Source organism: Lepus europaeus, chromosome 5, assembly GCF_033115175.1.
Source record: "Lepus europaeus isolate LE1 chromosome 5, mLepTim1.pri, whole genome shotgun sequence".
Lineage (NCBI taxonomy): Eukaryota > Metazoa > Chordata > Mammalia > Lagomorpha > Leporidae > Lepus > Lepus europaeus.
The window spans coordinates 38986571-39008859 of NC_084831.1; positions in this window are offsets into that span (position 1 = coordinate 38986571).

Below are 22289 nucleotides of genomic sequence, written 5' to 3' on the forward strand. Positions count from 1 at the left end.
CCTTCAGGTGCTGGTGAGGCCAGGTCGCTGGGAAGGCTGTGACCCGTGTAGCAGTTTCGTTTTCACTCTGGTCCTGGAAGGGGTATTTTGCCTGAGCCTGGGCAGGAGTCTGTTCCAGAGGCACCTGAGGCTTCTGATCTCTGGTTGAGCTCTGAGGCTGGCCTGGGCAGCTCTGGGTTTGAAGGGCTCTTGAACACTGTGCTTGCTGGAGGTGGTCGGAGGCGAAGCCGTCCTGTTGCCTGTTCTCTGGGTTTCTGTGTGCAGGGCTTTTTATGCAGCTGTTGGTTTGCTCTTGTGTTTGAGTCAGCACGAATCTTGCTTTTCGACTTTCTTCCTGTATCTTAGCACACCTCCGTTTTTATTTCTCCGTGCACGTGCTTGGAAGTCTCCATCGCTGTCTGTCTTGGAGGGGACAGAGGTTTCTCTGACCGCTGGGGGGCCTCTGGAAATCCCCTGCCCCCGCATGTGGAGCATTCGGAGGGAAGGGCATGAACTGGGCTCTGGGAAACCTCCCTCTGGCCTGAGAGAGGAGTCCAGGTGTACCGTGGCTGCCTTCCGGTGAGGTCTCACTCTGCTGGGAGACACCACCCAGTCCCCGGAGCTGTGCTCCTCACTGGAAAACTGCTCGGGTGCACGTCCATTGTCCTGGTTGGAGCCTGCATCAGCCTGTGGAGCCTCCCAGCTCTCTGCCTGTGCCCTGTCTCCCAGGGGCCAGACCTGCTTGTTTGGGGTGAAGGTGCTGCTTTGGGGAAGCAAACATGGTCGCTTAGTTTTCTCTCTCTGCGTGCCACCGAGGTCCTAGGAGAGCAGAAGCGTGGAGGTGCAGGGTGAGGCCGTTCAGCCTCCAGCACCTGTGGAGAGCAATGCTTGAAAGACGGAGTGACACGGGGAAGGGTGCAGAAACCCAGGTACAGAGAGCTTGCCGGGCGGGCAGAGAAGCCCCGCGGGCCTCTCGCGCCGGGACGTCAGTGGCTAGCGGGCTGTAGGAGGACAGAGGCCTGTGGAGGAAGAGGACCCGAATGGGGTGAGGCTGGGGAGAAGGCACTGGAGCGGGGGTAGGCTTGTTGGGGCTACAGAGTCTCTCATCCTCTTCCCCCAGGGGAGAGAGCTGAGGTTGGAGGTGCACTAGGCAATGCAGTTCCCCTGACAGAGGAGGGGCGCCCTTGTCCTCCATCTTGTAGAGAGAGCAGGAGTGGAGGGAGGTCAAAGGCAGGGGGCCACCTTCCCGCCATTGTGTCCAGTGGTCCAGGTGGGGTTAGGTTCAAAGATGAGGGGTGGCAAGTGTCTGCTGGCGCCAGTGGCTGCTTCCCCGAAGTCCTGGCTCTGAGTTAGATTTCGTTTCTTGTTGGAGGAGAACTGGAGGTAACCGTGTTGACGTGGGCGTGTGCACAGGGCTGCTGGCCATAAAGCCTTCTGCAGCGTTGTGACCTCGGTTAACCGTGCGGATGTCACTCCTAGACCTTAGGTTGGAGCTTTACGTAACAGATTGACCATTTGAGGAAAAGATGGATCATTTCGCTGCAGAAGAGAGCAAATGAAGTCAGCCAGGATTCCTATCTGAGAGTGGGCAGACAAGATACTTGCACAATTGCTGTGTGCTGCGTGGGCTTCTCAGTGTGCCTGTGAAGATGTGTGCGCGTGCATATGCGTCTGAACACACCGCTTGGCATCTGCCTGTGTGTGTTGGAGGATCCATATCAGGACAAGACGGAAGAAAGAGGACTGGGGAAAGAGTGAGAGCCCCTCTCACAGGGGCTTCTAGGGATCTCAGGAGCCCAGATCCACGACTCGGACCCCAAGGTCTCAATGGTTCCAGAAGGTCAGAACCGAGCCAGAGACTATCACAGCTGGGGAGGAGGGGTGGTCAGAGAGAAGCTGCTAATGCCCAAAGGCTTGGACAAAAGTGTGGGGAAAGGGAGTTACTGAGGGAGCCCCAGAGGCTGCAGGGACAAGGGCAGGGGGAAGGGATGGTGTTTGAAATTCTGAACTCCCTAAGGTTGTCCTCCAGGGAAACCTCTTAGGAATGGGTAGAGTCTCCCTGGCTGCCCCCACCCCCTTCTAGACTGGAGGGGCTCAGTGGGGACTTCCCCAGGGTCTGTGCACGCGTAGGACTGGGTGCAAAGTTTAAGAGGGCCATCCCCTCTGAGCTCCCGTGGGGGCAGCGGAGTTTCTGCCCAAGCAAGCCCCAACAATCGGTGGCAATAATCAGAAACTACCCAGGGCACACCTTCATCTCCGAGGTGAGAAAGAAAGAAAGAAAAAAAGGGCAAGAAATCGGTCGGGGCTCAGAGAGTGCTGCTCAGAGCGGGCAGTTTAAAGGGGAAGAAAATTGGCGAATTTCGCTGGTCAATTTCACTTCATTTCGTTCAATTTCGTTCAATTTCATTCCTTTTCATCCGGCGCCGCGAGGCCCGAGGCCACAGGAGGGGGAGGGAGCCTTTCCGGGAAGAATTCCCCGATCTCGCGGATTTACTCCACGGCTGAGGACAGCCTCGGTGCTCCAACCGTGACAGGCGTTTTGCAGCCGTGGCCAGGGGCAGACATTTTATTTTATGGAAGAGCATTTGGTTGGGGTGACGGAAGCACCTCGGTGCGCCTCTCGGCGCTCGTCTCGTGCAGCCCAATTAAAGCGGTTAATTCTTTTCACCGCCTATTCCTCCACATCTTTCTTTCTTTCTCCAGGGGCTCCCCGGACCACCCAGGAGCCGGAGTTGAGATGGGGGCGGACACTTCCCCTCCGTATCCAATTTGTGCTCGCCACCGCGGGTGCGTCTTCGTGGTTACAAAGCGCTCCCCCCCCCCCAGGCTTTTTTCCCCCTTTTCAAAAACACTTCGTTCTCCCCCACCCCTTCAACCAGCAGCCCTCCCAGACCCACCCCTGCTCGCTCTCCGCTCCGGTTTATTTAAACTTCGCCTCCTCCAGCGCCGCCGCAGCGCGCACTTAATGAAGTTGAAGGCTCGGTGCGCCCGGGTGAAGAGGGTTTGGAATCTGTTGAAAGGGGCGTTTTGTGACACTGATTGGGCCGGGGGCGGGGGCAGTTGTGGACCAGACAATGACCGACCAGGCGGGTTTTCCTGCGCGCAGGGTCAGGCGAATAAAGGCGCCGACGCCGTTGAAACGAGGGACCCCGCGAGAGAAAGGGAGAAAAGCCGTCGAGTGCGGAGCGTGCCTCGGAAGGTCTCGGACTTAGGGGGAGGAGGGGAGCGGCGGCTCGGCCCCGCGTCTTTACGGACCGAATTCGGAGTTTACTCTGAATCCCGCGCGTCCCGCCCAAGGGAAGCGAGGCGAGCTCGGAGTTGCGCCCAAATTCTTTTCATATGCGACTCCGAAGTTGTCTGGGCTGGGGCCTGGGGAGGAGTGCAGGAGGGCCACAACGGATCGGGGAGACCCAGCCTACTTCTGTCCCTGGATCTGGCGCTGTGAGGTTTCGGGAGAAACGGAAAGAGCGCTAGAGGTGGGCGCGCTGCTCGGTTAGGGTAATCCAGACTCCAAAGCGCTTCGCCTATTTGGGTATTCGGTGTCGCCTGGACGCTCGGAGCAGAATAATTCTGTTGAGGGAGGCGTAGACACGAACCCAGAGAGAGGCTGCAGGAGGACGGAGGTTCCCAGCTCCGGTTTCGGGAAGGAGAGTTTCTGCCGGCTGGTGGGCGCGGCGCGGCGCGGGGCGGAGCGGCACCGCCTCCTTTCCTGGCCGAGCAAGCGCGGCCGCCCGGAGCGGCGGCCGCTGGGGAGGCCTGAAGGCTCCGGACCGCGGTGGGAGGGAGGCGGTCTCTGGCATGCCTTGGCGCTGTACTCCGCGCCGACACCCTCGGGTGCTTTCCGAACGTCGCTCTGCCGCCTGCCCCGAGCCGCGGTCCCTGCCGAGCGCCGTCTTTTCGTCCCACGCGGACTCGGAGCGAAGTCTCTTGCTGGCCATGACAGCGTTTCTCCTGGCGGCAGGGCCGTCTGCCGGTGCCTTCGCCCGTCTCGCCAGCCTCCTCGCCGAAACCTCGTCGTCCTTGCGGGGGTTGATAGAGCCCTGGTCTTTACTGCCTCCCCCCAGACCTTACCCCGCCCGGATACGCGGCTCCCGAGGAGGACGCATCGGACCCGGTGCGCGCGGCTCTGAGGGATGCGCTCGGCCAGGGCTGCCTGGACCGCGGGAACCCAGGGCCCGGGAGGGCTGTGCTCAGTTTCCCTGGATGTTGAAAAATTAACCGAGGATGGGCTCACGTCTGGGGGGACGCGGGAATTCCTGTCTGCTCAGGTAGAATCTTAGGACTGGAAGGGCGAATTATTCGGAAACAACACATTTAAAGCCGTCCCTTTGATTCCTAAAATTCATTGCGGATCTGAAAGGTGTGTTTCACATCATCTGCGTAGACACTCCCAGACGGCGTGTGGGGGTCTGTGGGGGAGCTCCAGAGCGTACCGGAGGCGACGTTGTTGAAGTTAATTCGCCGCGACTCACGGAGGACGCTCGCTCTGCGCCCAGCTCCGCTAGCAGGTGTGGGGCAGGAGGGTCGTGGCTTTGAAGCGCCCTCCCTTTCAGATGCAGATGTCCGGGTGCCCCCCCCCCCACTCTGGTGCCTGCAGTCTACCTCCCCTCCCTAACCCCAGGCAGAGCCTTCTCTCCCTGCCACCTCTTTTCCCCTGGTCCTTTGGGTTCACGCCTCAACTGCGAGTTGCCTGCACGTGCCCCACTCTTTTGGACCAGGTGCCCCCTCCCCAGGAGACACTAGGGTCAAAGAGAGCAGCTGTAGAGGCTACCGCTTAAACTAGCCCAGGACCCAGACCACGGCAGCTGGAGTGTACCCAGGGCCCGGCGGAAAGGAGCAGGCCGAGGTGAAACTCGGCAGGTCTGGTGCAGAGCTGGAAAAGGGAGCCGAGGAGCTGGACTCCAGGGCCGGCGACGCTGGTGGGCGGGCTTCGCGTCCAGCTCACGGGGACCCGGTCGCTCCTGCTAGCGCGCTGAGGTGCCCAGAGGATGATGGGGAGCGTTCACTCGCGAACCCACGGGGCTGTGAGGGCAGATGACTGGGAAGGCGACCTCTCTGAACCCCTGGATCTTGCCGGCTGCTGACCACCGGAGCAGCGCAAGGCCACACTCAGCAACAGCTTCCTGCCCGAGGACCTACCTGAAAAGGATCAAGCACAGGCCAGTGAATTTGCTGTCCGTGGCCCTGGGAATCTTTCCTGGCTGGCTCCCTCCCTATCTCCTTCCTTCTCTCTCTCTGAAGCTCACTGTGCTGGGGGCATTGTCCTGCAGGTACCAGCAGCAAACAGCCTAGCGTCATTCCAAGCCGTGTAATTCAGCCATTGAAAATGGAAGGAAAAGTAAAACAAGCTGTTATAACCATATTTTAAGTTTAAAAAAGTGTGTGTGTGTGGGGGGGGCGTTAGGATTTAAAGGTTAAGGCCGTAGCTTTCCACTGGATGGCGATGGCTCCAGCGTCACGGCGGCAGGTGTGTAGGTGGGTGTTGGGTGTTTGGAGTCTGTGGGGTTTTGGGTGACTGTTTCTGTGTGAGAGGGAATAGGCGCGGTGTCAGTGTGCGGAGGCCACTGAGGGTGAATACTTGTGCATGCCTGCGTCTGTGCACGCATGTCTGTCTGTGGCTGTATCAGTGTGAGTCCTAGAGTGTGGGGAGTCGGCTTGGGTGGCTTGGACAGAGACTGGGGGATGTGGGTGGAGGGTTGGGAATGGGTCCCTGCAGGAGAGGAGACCTCAGTTCTGGGCCTTTTCCTTTATTCCTTAGCAGATTGCAACCTGTCCTTCTCCCGACTTCCTTCCTGCCGCAGGCTAGTCCGGGATCCCAAGCACAGGGCGGAGCACGCGAGAGGCGCAGTGACTTGGCGGGCAGTGGCTCGCGCTTCCTCTTTCCCCAGCACATCCAGCCTCTGAAGCCCGTCTGGGGCTCACGCTCCAGATCGCTCCGGAATAATCGAGAGGCTGCGTTGTCGGGCCCAGGACCTGCTCTCCAGCCTGGTGCTTCTTCCTCTGCAGCCTGCACACAGGGACTTGGCTGTCAGCCCTGTGTGTCTTTGGAGCGTCCCCTTCTGTTCCCCGGAGACACTCAGCCTGCTTGAAAGGTGCAAGTGCCGACTGCGGAGCCTGTAACACCAGCTTGGACGGGGGTGAGAGGCAGGGTTTGCCTAAAGTGCTCTGAGGGATCCCGAAGGTAGTGTTGGACCCAGCAGCCTTTATGCACCAACGAAGACGATGATTAAGGCACTCGTCCAGACACCTGGAGGAAACCCAGGGACATCTCGGTGTTGTCCGGGCCGTTGCTGCTTCGGACCCAGAGGCAGGACGGCGGAGAGTCGCTAGCTGGGTGCAGTGGAACAGACACTGATCTGCTAGATGGGGCTCAATTAAGCTTGATCACCTGGAGGCAGCAAAGGGAGCACGGAAGAGAGGCGGTGCCTAGGCCAGCGAGGGGGTCAAGGGCTCTCCTCAGCCTGGAATTCCCGGTGCAGAAGGTCTGGTTCCAGCAACCTGTTTGCAGGCAAGGAAGGGGTGGGGGAATGGTCAGAGTTTGCCAGTAAATCGCCCCTTTCGCTTCAGTTCTTGGATGCGGTGGCTTTCCTCCCTGGAGGCTTCTGTGAGTCCCCCTGGAGAATCTCCCCCAGCCTGGCTTCCTGTGCCCCACCCAACGCTAAGCCCTCCACAGCAGAGAATAAAGACAGACAATCCGGGTGCTCCATTTCCCAGGGAGCCCTGGCAAGAACCACGGAGGAAGATGTGCTGGCGGAACCTCCGGGTGGGGGAAGGGAGGTGGGGCGCTGGGATATGTCTGTAGGGGTAACTGTAAGCCAAGTGTGCGTGCCTTCCTGGGTCTGGGGTCAGCGACTACCTCCCCGCTGCCTCCCTCCCCCCCATCCGTCTCAGGGTTCTTTCTGCCAGCCCTGGTCTCCCTGTGCAAGGAGGGTGCTGGGTAGGACGTGCTGGACTAGAGATAGCCGCAGCAGCCACCCCAGGGCTTCCATGCAGCTGGGCTCGCTCCCTTTCTGGATCCAGGAAGCTCCTGGGCTCTCTCCTCCCCAGGCAGAGCTCTGGAGCGATGGACAAGTCGCCGTGGGCACAGTGGTCCCCTGTTCTCTGTGGCTCTGCCTCCTTTGAGGAGGGGCAGTGTGGATGAGCGAGAAGATGGGTGGCCTTTCCATGCTGAGCCCTGTTCCTGGGTCTGCAGTGGCACTGTTGCCTTTTACTACCATCTCTGTTCACCCTGCCCCCAGGGGGTAGGTGGGAGAGGCAGAGCATCCCGTAGGAGCTGGAGACCTAGAACCTACCCAGAGCCAGAGTGGGGAGGGAGCTGGGCTCTGCTTCCTTCCCAGATGGCCCCACCCCAGGACAAACTTGAGAACTTCCAGTTTCAAAGCCTAGGAGCTGACCTGCCCAGAGCTTGGCCTGGAGGACAGCCCTCTGAGTGACAGGTGGGCAGAGTGGGCAGGGGAGAACCAAGACACGGGGTGGGGGCCAAGGGGACAGGCCAGACTCTGTAGCAGCTTCTCGGGAGCAGGGACTGGGTTTCCCCAGGGCCAAGTCTTCTCTCCACCTGTGTCAGGGATCCTCGGTCACAGATGTGCTCTCTCCGATTGCAGTCTGTGAGCAGAGGCGTCCCAGAAGATGTGTGTAAAGAATATTGGGAAGCAGGTGCAATGCCTGGGAGGCAAGACTCCAGCCACAGGATGGGAGGAGCCAGTGGCAGTGCTCAGGACCCAGGTTCCTGAAACCCTTGCGGGCACTGGACCCCAAGCGCCAGCGGGACCCAGCCACCTGGGGGCGCCACTGGCCCCAAAGTACCCGGAGCTTCTCCTGAACTGACAGATGACCCAGCCTGGCTGGGGTGGTCCCACCATTAGAGGCTGACTCTGCAAACTGGAATGACCTTGCTCTGAAGCCGGATGACCTGGTGCCACAAAGGATGACCCTAGCCTAGTAGGGAGGTAGTGGGCCTGGCCTAGAGCCAACAGGGGTGATCCCAAACTGAAGGGGGCAGATCCTGTGCCAGGGAGCTGTGCTGGGGCTGCCCAGATCCACTGTGTGTTCAGGCCGGCCAGGCTCACCCTGCACAGTCACCTGGACTGTGTTCCTCGTCCCGGGCCACGGAGCTCTTGCACCTCAACTGGCTGCCCCAGCTGCCCCAAAGTAGCTCCATTCCTCTCCCCTCCGGCAGTTCTGGGACACCTGGGTGGACAGGAGGCCGCCACAGCTGTGCACATCCCACAGCCTCAGAAGGGAAGTTCACAACCTCAAGAAGGTGGCGAGGGTGTGGGGAGGGAGGCGTCCTTAGGGGAAACTGACAGTACTGAGGCTAGGGCGACTTGGGGGCCAGGTCTATGTGTGCCCTTCTGTGTCTGTGTCCTGGCCCCCAGCGCCAGGCCTCACTGCACTTCCACCTTGTCTGTCTTCCCAGGCAGCTTTATTCATTTATTTTTAAAAGATTATTATTATTATTATTTGAAAGGCAGAATTACAGAGAGGCAGAGAGAGAGAGATCTTCCATCTGCTTGTTCACTCCCCAAGTGGTTGTAAAGGCCGGAGCTGAATCATCCGAAGCCAGGAGCTTCTTCCCAGTCTCCTATGGGGGTGCAGGGGCCCAAATACTTGGGCCATCTTCTACTGCTTTCCTAGGCCATAGCGGAGAGCTGGATCAGAAGTGGAGCAGCCGGGACTCAAACCGGTGCCCATATGGGATGCCGGCACTGCAAGTGGCAGCTTTACCCACTGCACCACAGCGCCAGCCCCAACTTCATTTTTGCAGCACCTGTCCTCTTTTGGGCCCAACCTCCCACTCTGTACAACGATAGGCGCTTGTTGCCAGGCTGCCTTTCTTGCTGGAGTGTCCGTCTGCCCACCCATCAGCCTGACTTCATGTCTGCAGCCTTTGGTCACCCACTTTGAGCCTGCTCCTCTGCCCCACACTGAGGATGCAGTGATGAGAGAAACAGGGGTGGCTCCTGTCCTCAGAGCGGTGGCAGGTGATGGGGGAGATAAGAAACACACACACACACACAATTAAATCTGACCTGGCCTCTGGGGCAGGGGGAAAGAACAGCCTTAGAATGTGGTTCTGGGGGTATTTGCTCCCGGGCTCTGCTGGGCTAGAACCTGTGGAGGGGAGAGGCCATCACTCCCAGCTCCACCCTGTTTGGCTCTGACTTCAGCCAACAGAGTTCTGACCACTGGGCTCACCTGTCACTTGGCTACTGGTAGCCAGCAGCCCTCCCATTGTCTGTCCCAAAGAGCTCCCAGTGGGTCAGCCCTCCCTGGACAGCAGCAGGAGGGAGTCAGCCTTCAACCCCACACCCAGCGCATCTTGAGACCCCTCGTCCTGTCTCCAGGCCCTCGGAGCTGAAAGAGGTAGCCTGTCCCTGCAGAGCAGTCAGTGGAGGCCAGCCTGGCTCTGGGAGCTGAGCCAATGCTGAGTCTCCTTACCCAGCATGGTGGTTGGCACAAGAAGTAGTTGTTGATTAAAAGAATGAGTCTAGGAGTCTACCCATTAATGAGCTCAAGGGAAGAAGATTCTGTGGCCATGGGTCTAATTTTTCCTCCCCCCCTTTGTATCTGGTTTGCTTCCTGTTCAGGTGTCACCCCCACTTCAAGTCTTTCTACCACCCCTGCCCCCCTCAGCCTGGGGTTACATCCTTTTTCCTGGGCTCCAACAACTTGTGCATTTTTTTAAAAGATTTATTTATTTTATTTGAAGGAGTTACACACACACACACACAGATATCTTTCATCCACTGGTTTATTCCCCAAATGGCCACAACAGTCAGGACTGGAGCCAGGAGTCAGGATCTTCTCCTGGGTCTCCCATGTTGGTGCAGGGTCCCAAGGACTTGGGCCATGTTCTGCTTTCCCAGGTGCATTAGCAGGGAGCAGAATTGGAAGTGGCGGAGCTGGGACTCGAACCGGTGCCCATATGTGATGCTAGCATTGCAGGCAGTGGTTTTACCCACTACGCCACAGTGCCTGCCCCATAGTGCATTATTTTCTGCTTACTGCTTCACCTCCCTCCACTAGACTGGAAACTCTGAGAGCAGGAGCTAAATTGATGTATCACTCTGTTCCCAGGACCCAGCCCAGGGCCTCCAAAAATGCCTTTTCTTGCCCAAAGACAACTGGGGTTAATGCTGTTCAGAAGTACGGCTCTTGAGGCTCTCTGGTGTCATTGTGGGGGGGGGGGGAGTTGTCTGTCCAGAGCAGGGCCTGTGGGTCTCTGAGCCCACTGTTCCCAGAGCACTGGAAGAGGGAGAGGGGCCTCCTCTCAGGTGCATCTCCATTTCCACCATTAAAGGAGCTTGCTGGAGGCAGGTCCTGGGGGAGGGGATCAGGGGGCTGGCTACCTGCCACCCCAGGTCCCAGAGGTGCAGCAGCTGTCGGGGAGCAGACCTGCGCCCTCCAGAGCTGGGCAGAGATGAGTGCTCCCTACCCAAGGGCAGAAGCTTCAAGTGCTGCTCTGGGCTGGGGCAGAAAGCGTGACTTCAAGGGTGTGGGCCAGGGAGGATGAGGCGGCCTGGGACCCACAGGAGGTGTCATTCGCCAGGCTGGGAAAGGGCTCATCTCGTTTTGTTTTTGTTTCTTTAATTTTTTTTTTATTTGAGAGGCAGAGCTACAGAGAGAGAGAGGGACAGAGGTCTTCCATCCACTGGTTCATTCTCCAAATGGTCGTAACAGCTGGAGCTGGGCCAGGCTGAAGCCAGGAGCTTCATCTGGATCTCCCACGTGGGTGCAGGGGCCAAGCACTTGGGCCATCTTCTACTGCTTTCCCAGGTGCATTAGCAGGGAGCTGGATCAGATGTGGAGCAGCTGGCACCCATATGGGATGCTCAAGGAGGCTTAACCTGCTATGGCCACAATGCCAGTCCTCATCTTGTTTCCTGTGTTCCTATTAGCCTTGCCTGGCTCCACAATGACAGTAGGTCCCCTTTACCTGTGGGGGTTCCATTCTAAGACCCCCAGCGGATGCTGGAATCATGGATAGTACTGAACCCAATTTATACTATGATTTTTTCCTTATATATCCATACATGTACCTTTGATAAAGCTAAATTTATAAATCAGGCACAGTAAGAGATTAACAGTCATAGTACATAATAACATGGATCAGCTGCAATACTACGCTGTAATAAAATTCCTCAAAAATAATGAATTATGCCGGCGCCGTGGCTCAACAGGCTAATACTCCGCCTTGCGGCGCCGGCACACCAGGTTCTAGTCCCGGTCGGGGCACCGATCCTGTCCCGGTTGCCCCTCTTCCAGGCCAGCTCTCTGCTGTGGCCAGGGAGTGCAGTGGAGGATGGCCCAAGTGTTTGGGCTCTGCACCCCATGGGAGACCAGGATAAGCCCCTGGCTCCTGCCATCGGAACAGCGTGGTGCGCCGGCCGCAGCGCGCTACCGCGGCGGCCATTAGAGGGTGAACCAACGGCAAAGGAAGACCTTTCTCTCTGTCTCTCTCTCTCTCTCACTGTCCACTCTGCCTGTCAAAAAAATAAAATAAAATAAAATAAAAAATAATGAATTATTTCTGGAATTTTCCATTTCATATCTCCAGACTGGCGTGACCCGCAGGTGACTGCATCAGAGGGCGAGGGGACGACTGTGCAGAGACCTAGAGGGCCATGGACAATTGCTGGACGTCCAGGCTGGGCAGACAGACTTTCAGAGGAGAGAGACTGAGGCCCCAATGTGGGGAGAGCTGCAGTTTCCCCCTCGGAGCACACATTTTCCTTAAATACACAGACGCTGTCTGTGTGGACCCGGGCCCAGCTGTGCAGCCACAGCTAAATCAAACAGGTCTCTCTCTACCCACCTGCTTCCCTTGCAAGTCTAACTGGCCCTGCAATGGCTGAGCATCCCAGACTAGGCCCACAGTGGGCACAGGGTGTAGGCTGGGGGACAGAAGAGAACTTATGCAACTTCCTCCTCCTCGGGGAGCTGGCAGCCCTGTGTTGATATCCTGATGCTTTAGATCAGAGGCTGTCGGTTCTGGGAGGGAGGAAGAGGCCCAGGAGACTTCCTGGAGGCAGTGGCATTCAAATTGGGCCTTGAGGGATTCGGAGAATTTGGAGAGAAGAAGGCTGGGTGAGGGGATACCGTCCCAGGCAGTCTGTCTTCTGTGCTTAAGGGTATTTGAGGAGAGCTGAGCCCATGTCCCAAGTGGACTGCACTCTGCCTTCTTCACACAGGCTCCCGTGTGGGATACCTGGGCCTCCAGCTCTCAGTCGTTGGACAAGTGAGTTACTTGTCCTTTCTAGCCCTACTATCACATCCGGTGTAGGTGGTGGAGGAGACACTTTGTCCCACACAGTGGTTCAGGGACTCCAGGGCCTTCTACCCAGTAGTGCCATCATTCTCTAGGGATGAGTTGCTACCGTTTAGTTTTTTTGGCCGTGGGTCCCTTTGGGCAAGACTGTGGAAGCCTGTGGATCCCTAAGAATGGACTTTTCAATGCGTGAAGTCAGAGTCACAGAATTACAAAGGGAGCCAATTGCATTGAGAGCCAAGTATCAAAACACTTTCAACATCTTGAGATATAGTACTCCTTGTGATAAGATAACTGAATAAGTTTGTGATATAATAATAGCAAGTTAGGCCGGCGCCGTGGCTTAACAGGCTAATCCTCTGCCTTGCGGCGCCGGCACACCGGGTTCTAGTCCCGGTTGGGGTGCCAGAGTCTATCCCGGTTGCCCCTCTTCCAGGCCAGCTCTCTGCTATGGCCCGGGAAGGCAGTGGAGGATGGCCCAAGTCCTTGGGCCCCTGCACCCGCATGGGAGACCAGGAGAAGCACCTAGCTCCTGGCTTCGGATCAGCGAGATGCGCCAGCCACAGCGGCCATTGGAGGGTGAACCAATGGCAAAAAGGAAGACCTTTCTTTCTGTCTCTCTCTCTCACTATCCACTCTGCCTATCAAAAAGAAAAAAAGAAAAAAAAATAATAATAGCAAGTTAAATAAAATACAGCATGGGATTAATAGCAACTTCCAAGCGTACTCTGCATAAATGACCTTTTGATATTTTTGCTACAGGAAAAAACACCTGCAAGTACTATGGGTGGCAGAGTTACAGGTGTGAGGGCTGCTCCTACGGTTTATAGTTGAATAAAATGCTGTTTCTAGTTAGAAGTTTGTGAAAATAAAGTTGAACAATTTTCCCACCCAAATTTATGGGACTGGTGACCAACAAGTTTTATCCATCCCTGTCATGGGGCTATGTCCCCAACTCCAGGCCCTTGACCCCCTCCACTGACCTGCTCTGTCTCCTGGGAGGGAGACAGAGAGACAAGGGAGGATTCTTGGGCAGATGTTTTTAGAGGTCTGGAGGCCTGTGTTGTGGCCCAGGGGGTTCAGCTGCCTCTTGTGACACCAGCATCCCACATTGGGGCGCCAGTTTGAGTCCTGGTTGCTCTGCTTCTGACTCAAGTCCTTGTTGGTGTGTCTGAGAAGGCAGAGAAGGATGATTCAAGTGCTTGGGCCCCTGCCACCCACGTGGGAGATCGGGCTGGAGTTCCAGGCTCCTGGCTTTGGCTGGCCCAGCCCTGGCTGTTGTGGCATTTGTGGGGTGAACCAGCAGATGGAAGACCTCTTCTGTCTCTCCCTCTCTCTCTGTCATTCTGCCTTCCAAATAAATGTGCAAAGCAATCTTTTTTTTTTTTTTTGACAGGCAGAGTGGACAGTGAGAGAGAGAGACAGAGAGAAAGGTCTTCCTTTTTGCCATTGGTTCACCCTCCAATGGCCGCTGTGGCCAGCACTTCATGCTGATGCGAAGCCAGGAGCCAGGTGCTTCTCCTGGTCTCCCATGCGGGTGCAGGGCCCAAGGACTTGGGCCATCCTCCACTGCCTTCCCGGGCCATAGCAGAGAGCTGGCCTGGAAGAGGGGCAACCGGGATAGACTCTGGCACCCCAACCGGGACTAGAACTCGGTGTGCCGGCGCAGCAAGGCAGAGGATTAGCCTGTTAAGCCACGGCGCCGGCTGCAAAGCAATCTTTTTTAAGAAGAGAGTCCAGTCTGCAGGTGATAAACCTCACTCTGACCACGTTCCCTGGCCAGAGCCCAGCCGTGTGGCTCCAGCTCACTGAGGGAGAGTGGGAGACGTGGTCCGGGAGTGTGAGCCTTAGGGAGGGGAGAGGATTGGCCACTGCACTGCCCGGCTTCTGGGCCGGTGAGAGGCTGCGTCTGGCTTTGTTGGGAAATGGGCTATCATGCCTGTGTCTCCTGGAGAGCAGAGGGAGTCAGAGATTTCATTTTTTCCACAGCTGGTGAGTTCTCCTGGAGGCACAGTCTCTGGGTTCCAGCTGGTGTTGGATGGCTCCCTGGAGTCGAGCACCCCCCTCCCTCTCTTCCTCCTCCACCCCTCACTGTGTTCTACCCACCCTATTTATTCATTTTTTAAAAAGAAAAGTCAGAGTTACAGAGAGATGGAGATGGAGAGACACACACAGAATCTTCCACCCCCTGGGTCACTCCCCAAATGGCTGCAATGGCCAGGGCTGGGGCAGGCTGAAGCCAGGAGCCAGGAGCTTCATCAGGGTCATCCACTTGGGTGCAGGGGACCAAACACTTGGGCCATATTCTGCTGCTTTCCCAGGAACATTAACAGAGGGCTGGATTGGAGGTGGAGCAGCCTGGACTCAAACTGGTGTCCATATGGAATGCTGGTGTTGCAGGCAGCATCTTAACCCACTGTACCACAGCACCGACCCCTGTCTCATTCTGTACAGAGAGGTGATTCAGAACAGCCTTGGTTCCCAGCGGGCAGAGACCACCCTGCTGACCACCACTCTTTTGTCTGCCCCTCTTTCTCTTCACTGGATTCCATGGGGAACGATCTCTCCTGGGGGCACATGGGTACATGGAAGGGGAGTGGAGGAATCAGCTCACATTGGGCAGAGCTGCATTCCTGGGTAGAGTCACCTGGATCCTCTGATCATAACCATGACTTAAACCAGGCGGCACCCGACACGTAAGAGGTGCTCAGCACATAAGTGTTGAACTGAAGGTCTTAATGAATGGCTGTCTTTCCTAGGAGGTCCTTTGTCCTCTTAATGCCCCTGTCCAGATTCCTCTGTCCATCCTCTGTCCCCCAGCCAGCCTGTATTCGTTCCCTCTCGGCCAACTCAACTCCTTTGTGGAAGCAGGCAGGACATGCCAGCATGCGCAGTGTTTGTAATCACAAACGGTTGCCTGTGTCTTCAGACTTCTCCACTGGCAGCCTGGATGACTGGGGAAGCTTCTGGTCAGTGCTAGGAAGCATTTCCACCTCCACTGTCTCGCTCAGTGAGATGCTTGCTGGGGCTGCTCCTTTCCAGAGCAGAGCGGCTGTGGCAAGGTTGCAGCAGCCTTGACATCAGCACTGCTCCTGGGACTCTATTTTTTTTTTTTGACAGGCAGAGTGGACAGTGAGAGAGGGAGACAGAGAGAAAGGTCTTCCTTTTTCTGTTGGCTCACCCCTCAATGGTCGCTGCAGCTGGTGTGCTGCGTCCGGCGCACCGCGCTGATCTGAAGCCAGGAGCCTGGTGCTACTCCTGGTCTCCATGTGAGTGCAGGGCACTAAGACTTGGGCCATCCTCCACTGCACTCCTGGGCCACAGCAGACAGCTGGACTAGAAGAGGAGCAAGTGGGACAGAATCCGGCGCCCCAACTGGGACTAGAACCCGGGGTGCTGGCTCCGCAGGTGGAGGATTAGCCTATTGAGCCACGGCACCAGCCGGGACTCTCATCTTCTGCATCCGTGGCCCCACTCTTCTTGCTGTCCCAGGGCCTCCATCAGGTGCTGACCACGCCCCCTCTCTGACGTCCAGGCTTTCTGTCAAAGACTCAAGTCTCTTAGAGGGGCACAGCGTAGGGTGTGCTTTTGCTTATTATTTTTTAAATTCAAGGGGCAAAGAGACAGAGACAGAGGGAGCTCCCATCTGCTGGTTTGCTCCCCAAATGCCTGCAGAGCTGGGGAGAAAGCAGGGAGAAGCTGGGAAATCAGTCCAGATCTCCCATGTAGGCGGCAGGAACACAGCCTCTTGAACCATCGCTACTGCCTCCCTGGGTCTGCATCTGAGGGAAGCTGGACTCAGGAGCTGGAGCTGTGAACTGAACCCTGGCACTCTGATCCCGGAAGCAGGTGTCCCAGTTGCCGTTCTAAAATCCGCCACCAGGATCAACTTTCCTTTCTTTCCTTTTTAGAAATGTTTCTTTAAAAACCAGAAGGATATGAGAGAGAGGGAGAGAGAAAGAAAGAGAGGAAGAGAGAGAAACAGAGAGAGAGAGAGAGACAAAGAGAGACTCTTCTATCTACTGGTTCACTCCCTAAAAACCACCAGAGCTGGGCCAGGCTGAAGTCAGGAGCCAGGAACTCCATCTGGGTCTCCCACTTGCGTGGTAGGAACCCAAGCACTTGAACCTTCTCTTGTGCCTCCCAGGTGCATGAGCAGGAAGCTGGATTGGAAGCGGAGGCAGGACTTGATCCCAGACACTTGGATGGGGGATGAGAGCATCTCAAGCTGGAGCTTCAGGTGCCACAGTGCCTGTCCCCAGGGCTGGCTTTTGCTTGCTGTAGCTGGAGACAGCCCTTTGCTCCTGCATCCTGTCCACTCTGAGCACAGCGCAGCTCTCCTTTGGGTCTGCCCTCCAGCCTCCTCAGCCATTCTCCTTTCCTCTTGGGTGCCGCTCCCTCTTTCTTTCCCTGTTTTCCTTCTGGTCCAGCTCTGTGCCCAGCCTGCATCTCCTTGTGTGGTGCAGACCCAAACCTCCATAGGAGGGCAGCTCCACAGGGCTCCTTGGCTCCAGCTCACTCTGTCGCCCACACACCATGGAGCCTCCTTGGCACCCCTGCAGCAGTGCCTCCAGGAGGGGGCTAAGGCTGGTCCCTGCACTCTCGGGCCCAGGGTGCAGGAACTGGAAAGTGGGTTCTCCTGAGACCCCCTATGGGCCAGCATCCAGGGCTTGGGCTGTCTCTGTGGTGACTGCACCTAGGTGCTAGTCCCCGAATCTGTTCTCCGCGGGCCGGTGGGCCCCAGTTGCTTCCTCTGCCCTCATGGCCCTTGTCCCCTCCACTGTTCCTTCTCCTTTCTCTGACCTCATTAGGGGGTGGCTTGGGGATTGGGTTTCTGGGATGTGGGGGGCATTGGCTCTTGGACAGTTGCACAGAGGGCAGCCCTACTCTGCATAGGCTGCCTGGGGTAAGGCCATCCCCAGTCCACGCGCGGGGTCTGCTCTGTCCAGACAGACACCCAGAGGCAGCCCGCTAGTGCGAGAGCATGCATGCTTAGCCCCCTCAGCCCACGACACACACAGGCCTGGCACCGGCATGGGGAGTCAAGGTTTAGGCAAACTCACCAGCACGTCAGCACATACAGGTTCAGGTAGGTCCACGTGACAGCTGCATTTAGCACAGGAAACAAAATAAATGTGTTTAGCATTTATCTGGTTGCCCTAATGCAGAGTCGAGTGTGTGGATAATTTTCCGATAGGTAATTACCTGGGGAGAGTCCATTTCCAGGGACTGTGTTGGGGGTGGGCTTTATTAGCGACCCCTCCCTTATGAATTTTGTCTCATGCACAAGGTCCTCAGCCGTTCTCTCTGTAGTGGCTACAGTGGCTGACCAGTGTGTGTGAACCAGGGGGGGGCTGGGAGAGTGTGATGCACACCAAGTGTGTTGGCAGGCGTGTCCACCATGGAGGACTGGGGTTGTTTTGTGGTGGATCTGTGTGTGGAGGTGTCTGTGCCAGTGGGTGTGCATGCGTGTACACGCCTGGGGCCGGCAGGAGAGGTGTGCAAGCATCACAAGCAGCCGAGAGGCAGCCAGGCTGGCTCTTGGGAGAGACACTCATGTATGAAGAGCTCAGCGCTGGAAAGCGGCTGTTTAACAACTTGAGCATCAAATTATAGCCCACGTGGGCAGAGGTGCCGGCGGTCGCTGGTTGCTGTAAATACTTCAGTGCAATTGACAACAGCTTGTGGAGGGCTAAGTGACATTGTGGGAAGGGGGGCAGGGGAGGGGCAGTGCCTCCTACAGGGACCCTTGGGCCTGCAGGCCTGTCTCTGCTGGATCTGGTGCTGGCCTGGAGTGGGTTTGGGAAGAGGAGCAGTGGGTCTGGGTTATGGTGGGTTTCAGAGCTAGACCGGTTCTGGGTAACCCATCAGCTGTAGCTGAACAACCTTGTGCAAATGACTTACCTACTCTGTGCCTCCATCTCTGTGTATGAAAACACCCGGCAACACAAAGGTCATCTTGCCCTGAGAGATTTTGGTGAGGAATTATCCAGACGTCTTTCATCTGAAAGCACTTGTGGTTTCACAGACATTGGCTTTTATTGCCTTGTGCAGGATAATGCACGAGAATTAACACAGTGCCTCTCTCGCAGGAAGCCCTCAATAAATGTTAGCTAATGTTGTTAGCCTATTGCTATTGCTATTGTCTGCATAAGCCTGGACCCATAGCTGGGGCTGCCGCAGCCCTTCCAAATATGCATGGAAAAAAAGACTTCCCAGCGCGCAGCCAGTGGGGCTTTGTGGGTTTTGCGAGAAGCTGTTTTTCGTCTCCAGTCTTTCAGAGAATCCTGCTGGACAGGATCTGAGCCTGAGAGCGTGTGCCTGGGGTGCTCTCCCGTGGACCCTCCAGCCGTCCTTAGTGCCTTGGCTGCCTTCTTGAAAAGTCCTGTGCAAATGGATTTCTGCAGCTCAATCCCATTTAAAATGCACTTGCAGGACTGAGGGCTTAAAGGGACCCTGTGGCGAATTCCTTTGTAAAGCCAAGAATCTCCTGACCGAATCTATTTTGCAAAGTACAGATATTTACAAAGTAGCAATAGTCAGGATTTCTTGCATGCCTACTATGTGTCAAGCACTCAGCGTCTGTTCTTTAATTATAACACAGGACAAGCCTGTGGGACAGTAATCTAATTCCTCCAAGGTGAAACCCATACATGGAGAGTAGTGCACACACCGGAGTGTGATGGAGCCAGGACAGGACCCGCCCTGGGCTTCCCGAGTGGCCTCCTGTGCTTTGTCCTCTCCCACTGCTCCTCTACCACACCTTTCATTTTGCTGCAGTCACAGGAGAATCTTTATTTTGCATATATACAAAGAGGGTAGTTCCCAACCTCAAAGACCCACCACTTTCCACGCTCATCACGATTTCGCCTCATCTAGCCTCCACTTTTTCTGAGATTCTGCTTTAATTTTGTGGTGAGAGTTAGGTGCTCCTCTCAGCCTGGTCTTCTGATCAGCCAGGGGACTGAAGCCGCCAAGTACAGGGGTCTCCAAAAAGTTCATGGGAAATTCATGTTGTGAAAAAACTATGCATGGATTTCAATTTTTTTTTTTGCATCAAAATAAACCTGTCTTTTTTTAAAAAAACAGAAATGTGACGTTTATTGTGCAAATTTTATCCCCAACAAGTAAAGTTATCTTTGAACTCAATTTTTCCATGAAATTTAGGAAGCATTTAGTGACTCATTTTATTTATTTGAAAGACAGAGAAACAGAGACAGAGATCTCCCATCTGCTTGTTCATTCCCCAAATGCCTGCAATAGCCAGGACTGTGCCAGGCCGAGACCAGGAGCCCAGAACTCAACCCGGGCCTCCCATGTGGATGGTGAGGGCTCGAGTACTTGAGCCTTGCAGGGTCAGCATTAGCAGGAAGCTGGACTTGGAGTAGAGATGGGACTCCAATGCAGGCACTCAGGTATGGGATAGCTAGTTTAAGACCAGGAAGGTAGAAGTCACAAGCCACACCCTTCTAAGTAATTTGACCCTTCTACTTGTCTATCAAACCATCATCCCCTCTTGGGATCTGGGAGGCGGGAGGCACCCTGTGACTAGCCCCTCTCCTTCTGAGAGTCTGGTGGTTGGGAGGGGTCTCTTCTCTGCAGATGAGAGGGCGAGAGGTGCCACCCTCTCTCCATGTCCCTTCCCCACCCCTTTTGGCCTTCTGGCCCACTCCCCAACTATGCCCACATGTGTGTGTTTGCTTCCTCATTTTTTTTTTTTTAAAGATTTAGTTATTTATTCGAGAGGTAGAGTTACAGCCAGGGAGAGGGAGGGAGAGAGAAAGGTCTTCCATCTTCTGGTTCACTCCCCAAATGGCCACAATGGTTGGAGCGAGCTGGGTCAATCTGAAGTCAAGAGCCAGGAGCTTCTTTTGGGCCTTTTATGCAGGTAGAGGGGCCTAAGCACTTGGGCATCTTCTACTGCTTTCCTAGGCCATAGCAGGGAGCTGGATTGGAAGCAGAGCAGCCGGGACTCCACCAGTGGTCATTTGGGTTGCCGGCGCTGCGGGTGGAGGCTTAGCCCACTATGCCACAGTGCCAACCCAGCTTCCTCACCCTTTAAATAAACTTTATCACTTTGTGCACTGTACATGCGCCTGCACTTAGAACGCACGGACCTGGACTGCAAGTCAAACCGCGCTTCCCCCACTGCATTCTGGGACGGCGCACGGAGCGCGGGTGTCCCAGGCCGTGCCTTTCCCTCCCCTTTGAAGCACGCCCTGCCTCTTCCGCGAACTGTTTGCAGGCTCCTTGGATTTATTTTTACTCAGAAGAGCTGCCTACATTCTCAGTTATTGAGTGTAATGTTTTCTCCTACGCTTCTATGGCAAGTTATTGTGAGATCCTTCTAGGTCTCCTGAGAGCATTGCTTTTACGGCTGGCTCCCCCCTGCACCACCGGCAGTGCTATTCTCAGAGGCTTGAGTCATTTGACAGTCGCCAGAGTATTTGCTCTCTTGGATAAGGACACAGCGATTCTCCTGCGGCTAATGATCCTGACGATAGTTAACAGCCACCGCTGCGCTTCCCATGCTGCACGAAGACTTCTTCTGTAACACCTCCGTGCTTCTGTTCCAACTACTGGGCTTTTGGTCTTGAATTCCCCCACGTGAAGTTCAGCCTAGAATATAGGGACTCTGGACGGGTGCTTGGCTGGCGGCAGCAGGAGGCCATCCTTCCATCTCCCAGGAAGCCTGGGCCTCCTGGTGCGCCCTGCCCCTGCAGTCTTGGGTGTGTTGGGTGAGTCGTGAGCACACTCTGCCTGTGGGCATGGGGATGGGGTGCTCCAGGCGCAAGTGCATGGAGAGTGATGGGTCCTTGCAGCAGGAAACCTGGCGTGGGCCCAGGTGCTCTGTCCCAGGGGACAGTGTCTTCCGAAGATGGCTGAGTCCAACTGGCTATCTGTGCATGGCAGATGCCTGCCCACACACGGGACGCACCAGCCACCCTGCCGCCGCCTGGGGCATCGTCACAGCAGGGTCTGGGGGGCTGGAGCAAGGTCATGGTCAGTTCCGTAGCGTGACCAGCACCTTGATCAGTGGCAGAAGCTTTTCCTGCCACCCCCAGCTCGGGCACCTACCTCTCCTTTTAAAAACAGGCCCTGGTAGTGAGCTCCCCCCAGGAACTCTCACCCCAGGAGAGCGGAATCACTCACCAGGAACTCTGAGACCGGGCCCATCGCTGAGCCGCCCTTCCTCAGTGCTTGGTGCAGTCAGAGTGTTTGACTTATTTTCACCCTGTCTTAAGCATACTCTACAAAGAACACAGTCTCACACGGGGCTGGCCTTTTTCCTCACTGAGGTTTCTCGTCTTACCAAAGCATATTTGACCAATAGTCATTTATGAAAAAAATGTCATCATTCTAACTCCCGGACAATTTTGGGAGCAGTAAACAGAGGTGATTTTTGCCAGTTGAAATTGGGTTGAACACACGAAACTCTGTTTTCCCTGTCCAGAAACTCACTTACAAGCCGCTAAAAATACACCGAAAAGCACTCAGATAAAAGAGTCTTGAGCGAAACAGAAAAGCTAAAGACGACCTGTAGGGGTGGCACTGCTCAGCACCGACTCCTGGCCACGCTCGGGTGACACTGGGACATGCCGGGCTTGCACCGTCAGCAGCGCCCTGTAGTCCTGAGGGCATCCCACCGGCATGCTTCCCAACCTTGCTGCTGCCCCTTGTGGGGTACTCTGGGCCAGGCGGAAGAGGGGGTGGCCGGGCAGAGGCCCCAAGGCTGCAGGGCCAGTGACTATTCCCCTGTGGGAGTCCATGATGAATTTGAGTCCAAGGCTGTCCAAAGAAAAGTCCGCCTGACCCAGTGGGGGTTAGGGTTATAGGACAGTGGGACTGTGGATGGTTCCCTGGAAGAGGTAGGAACTGGTTGAAGGTGTTGAAGATTTAAGAGCATCTCCCTGAGTGGCAGTGTTGAGATGGGAGAGAGTGATGGTGAGCGAGCATCACCGTGGGCAGGTGCAGCATGCTGGCGTGGACATCTGAAGCAGGGGGAACATGAGCAACTGTGTGATTACTCTACTACATT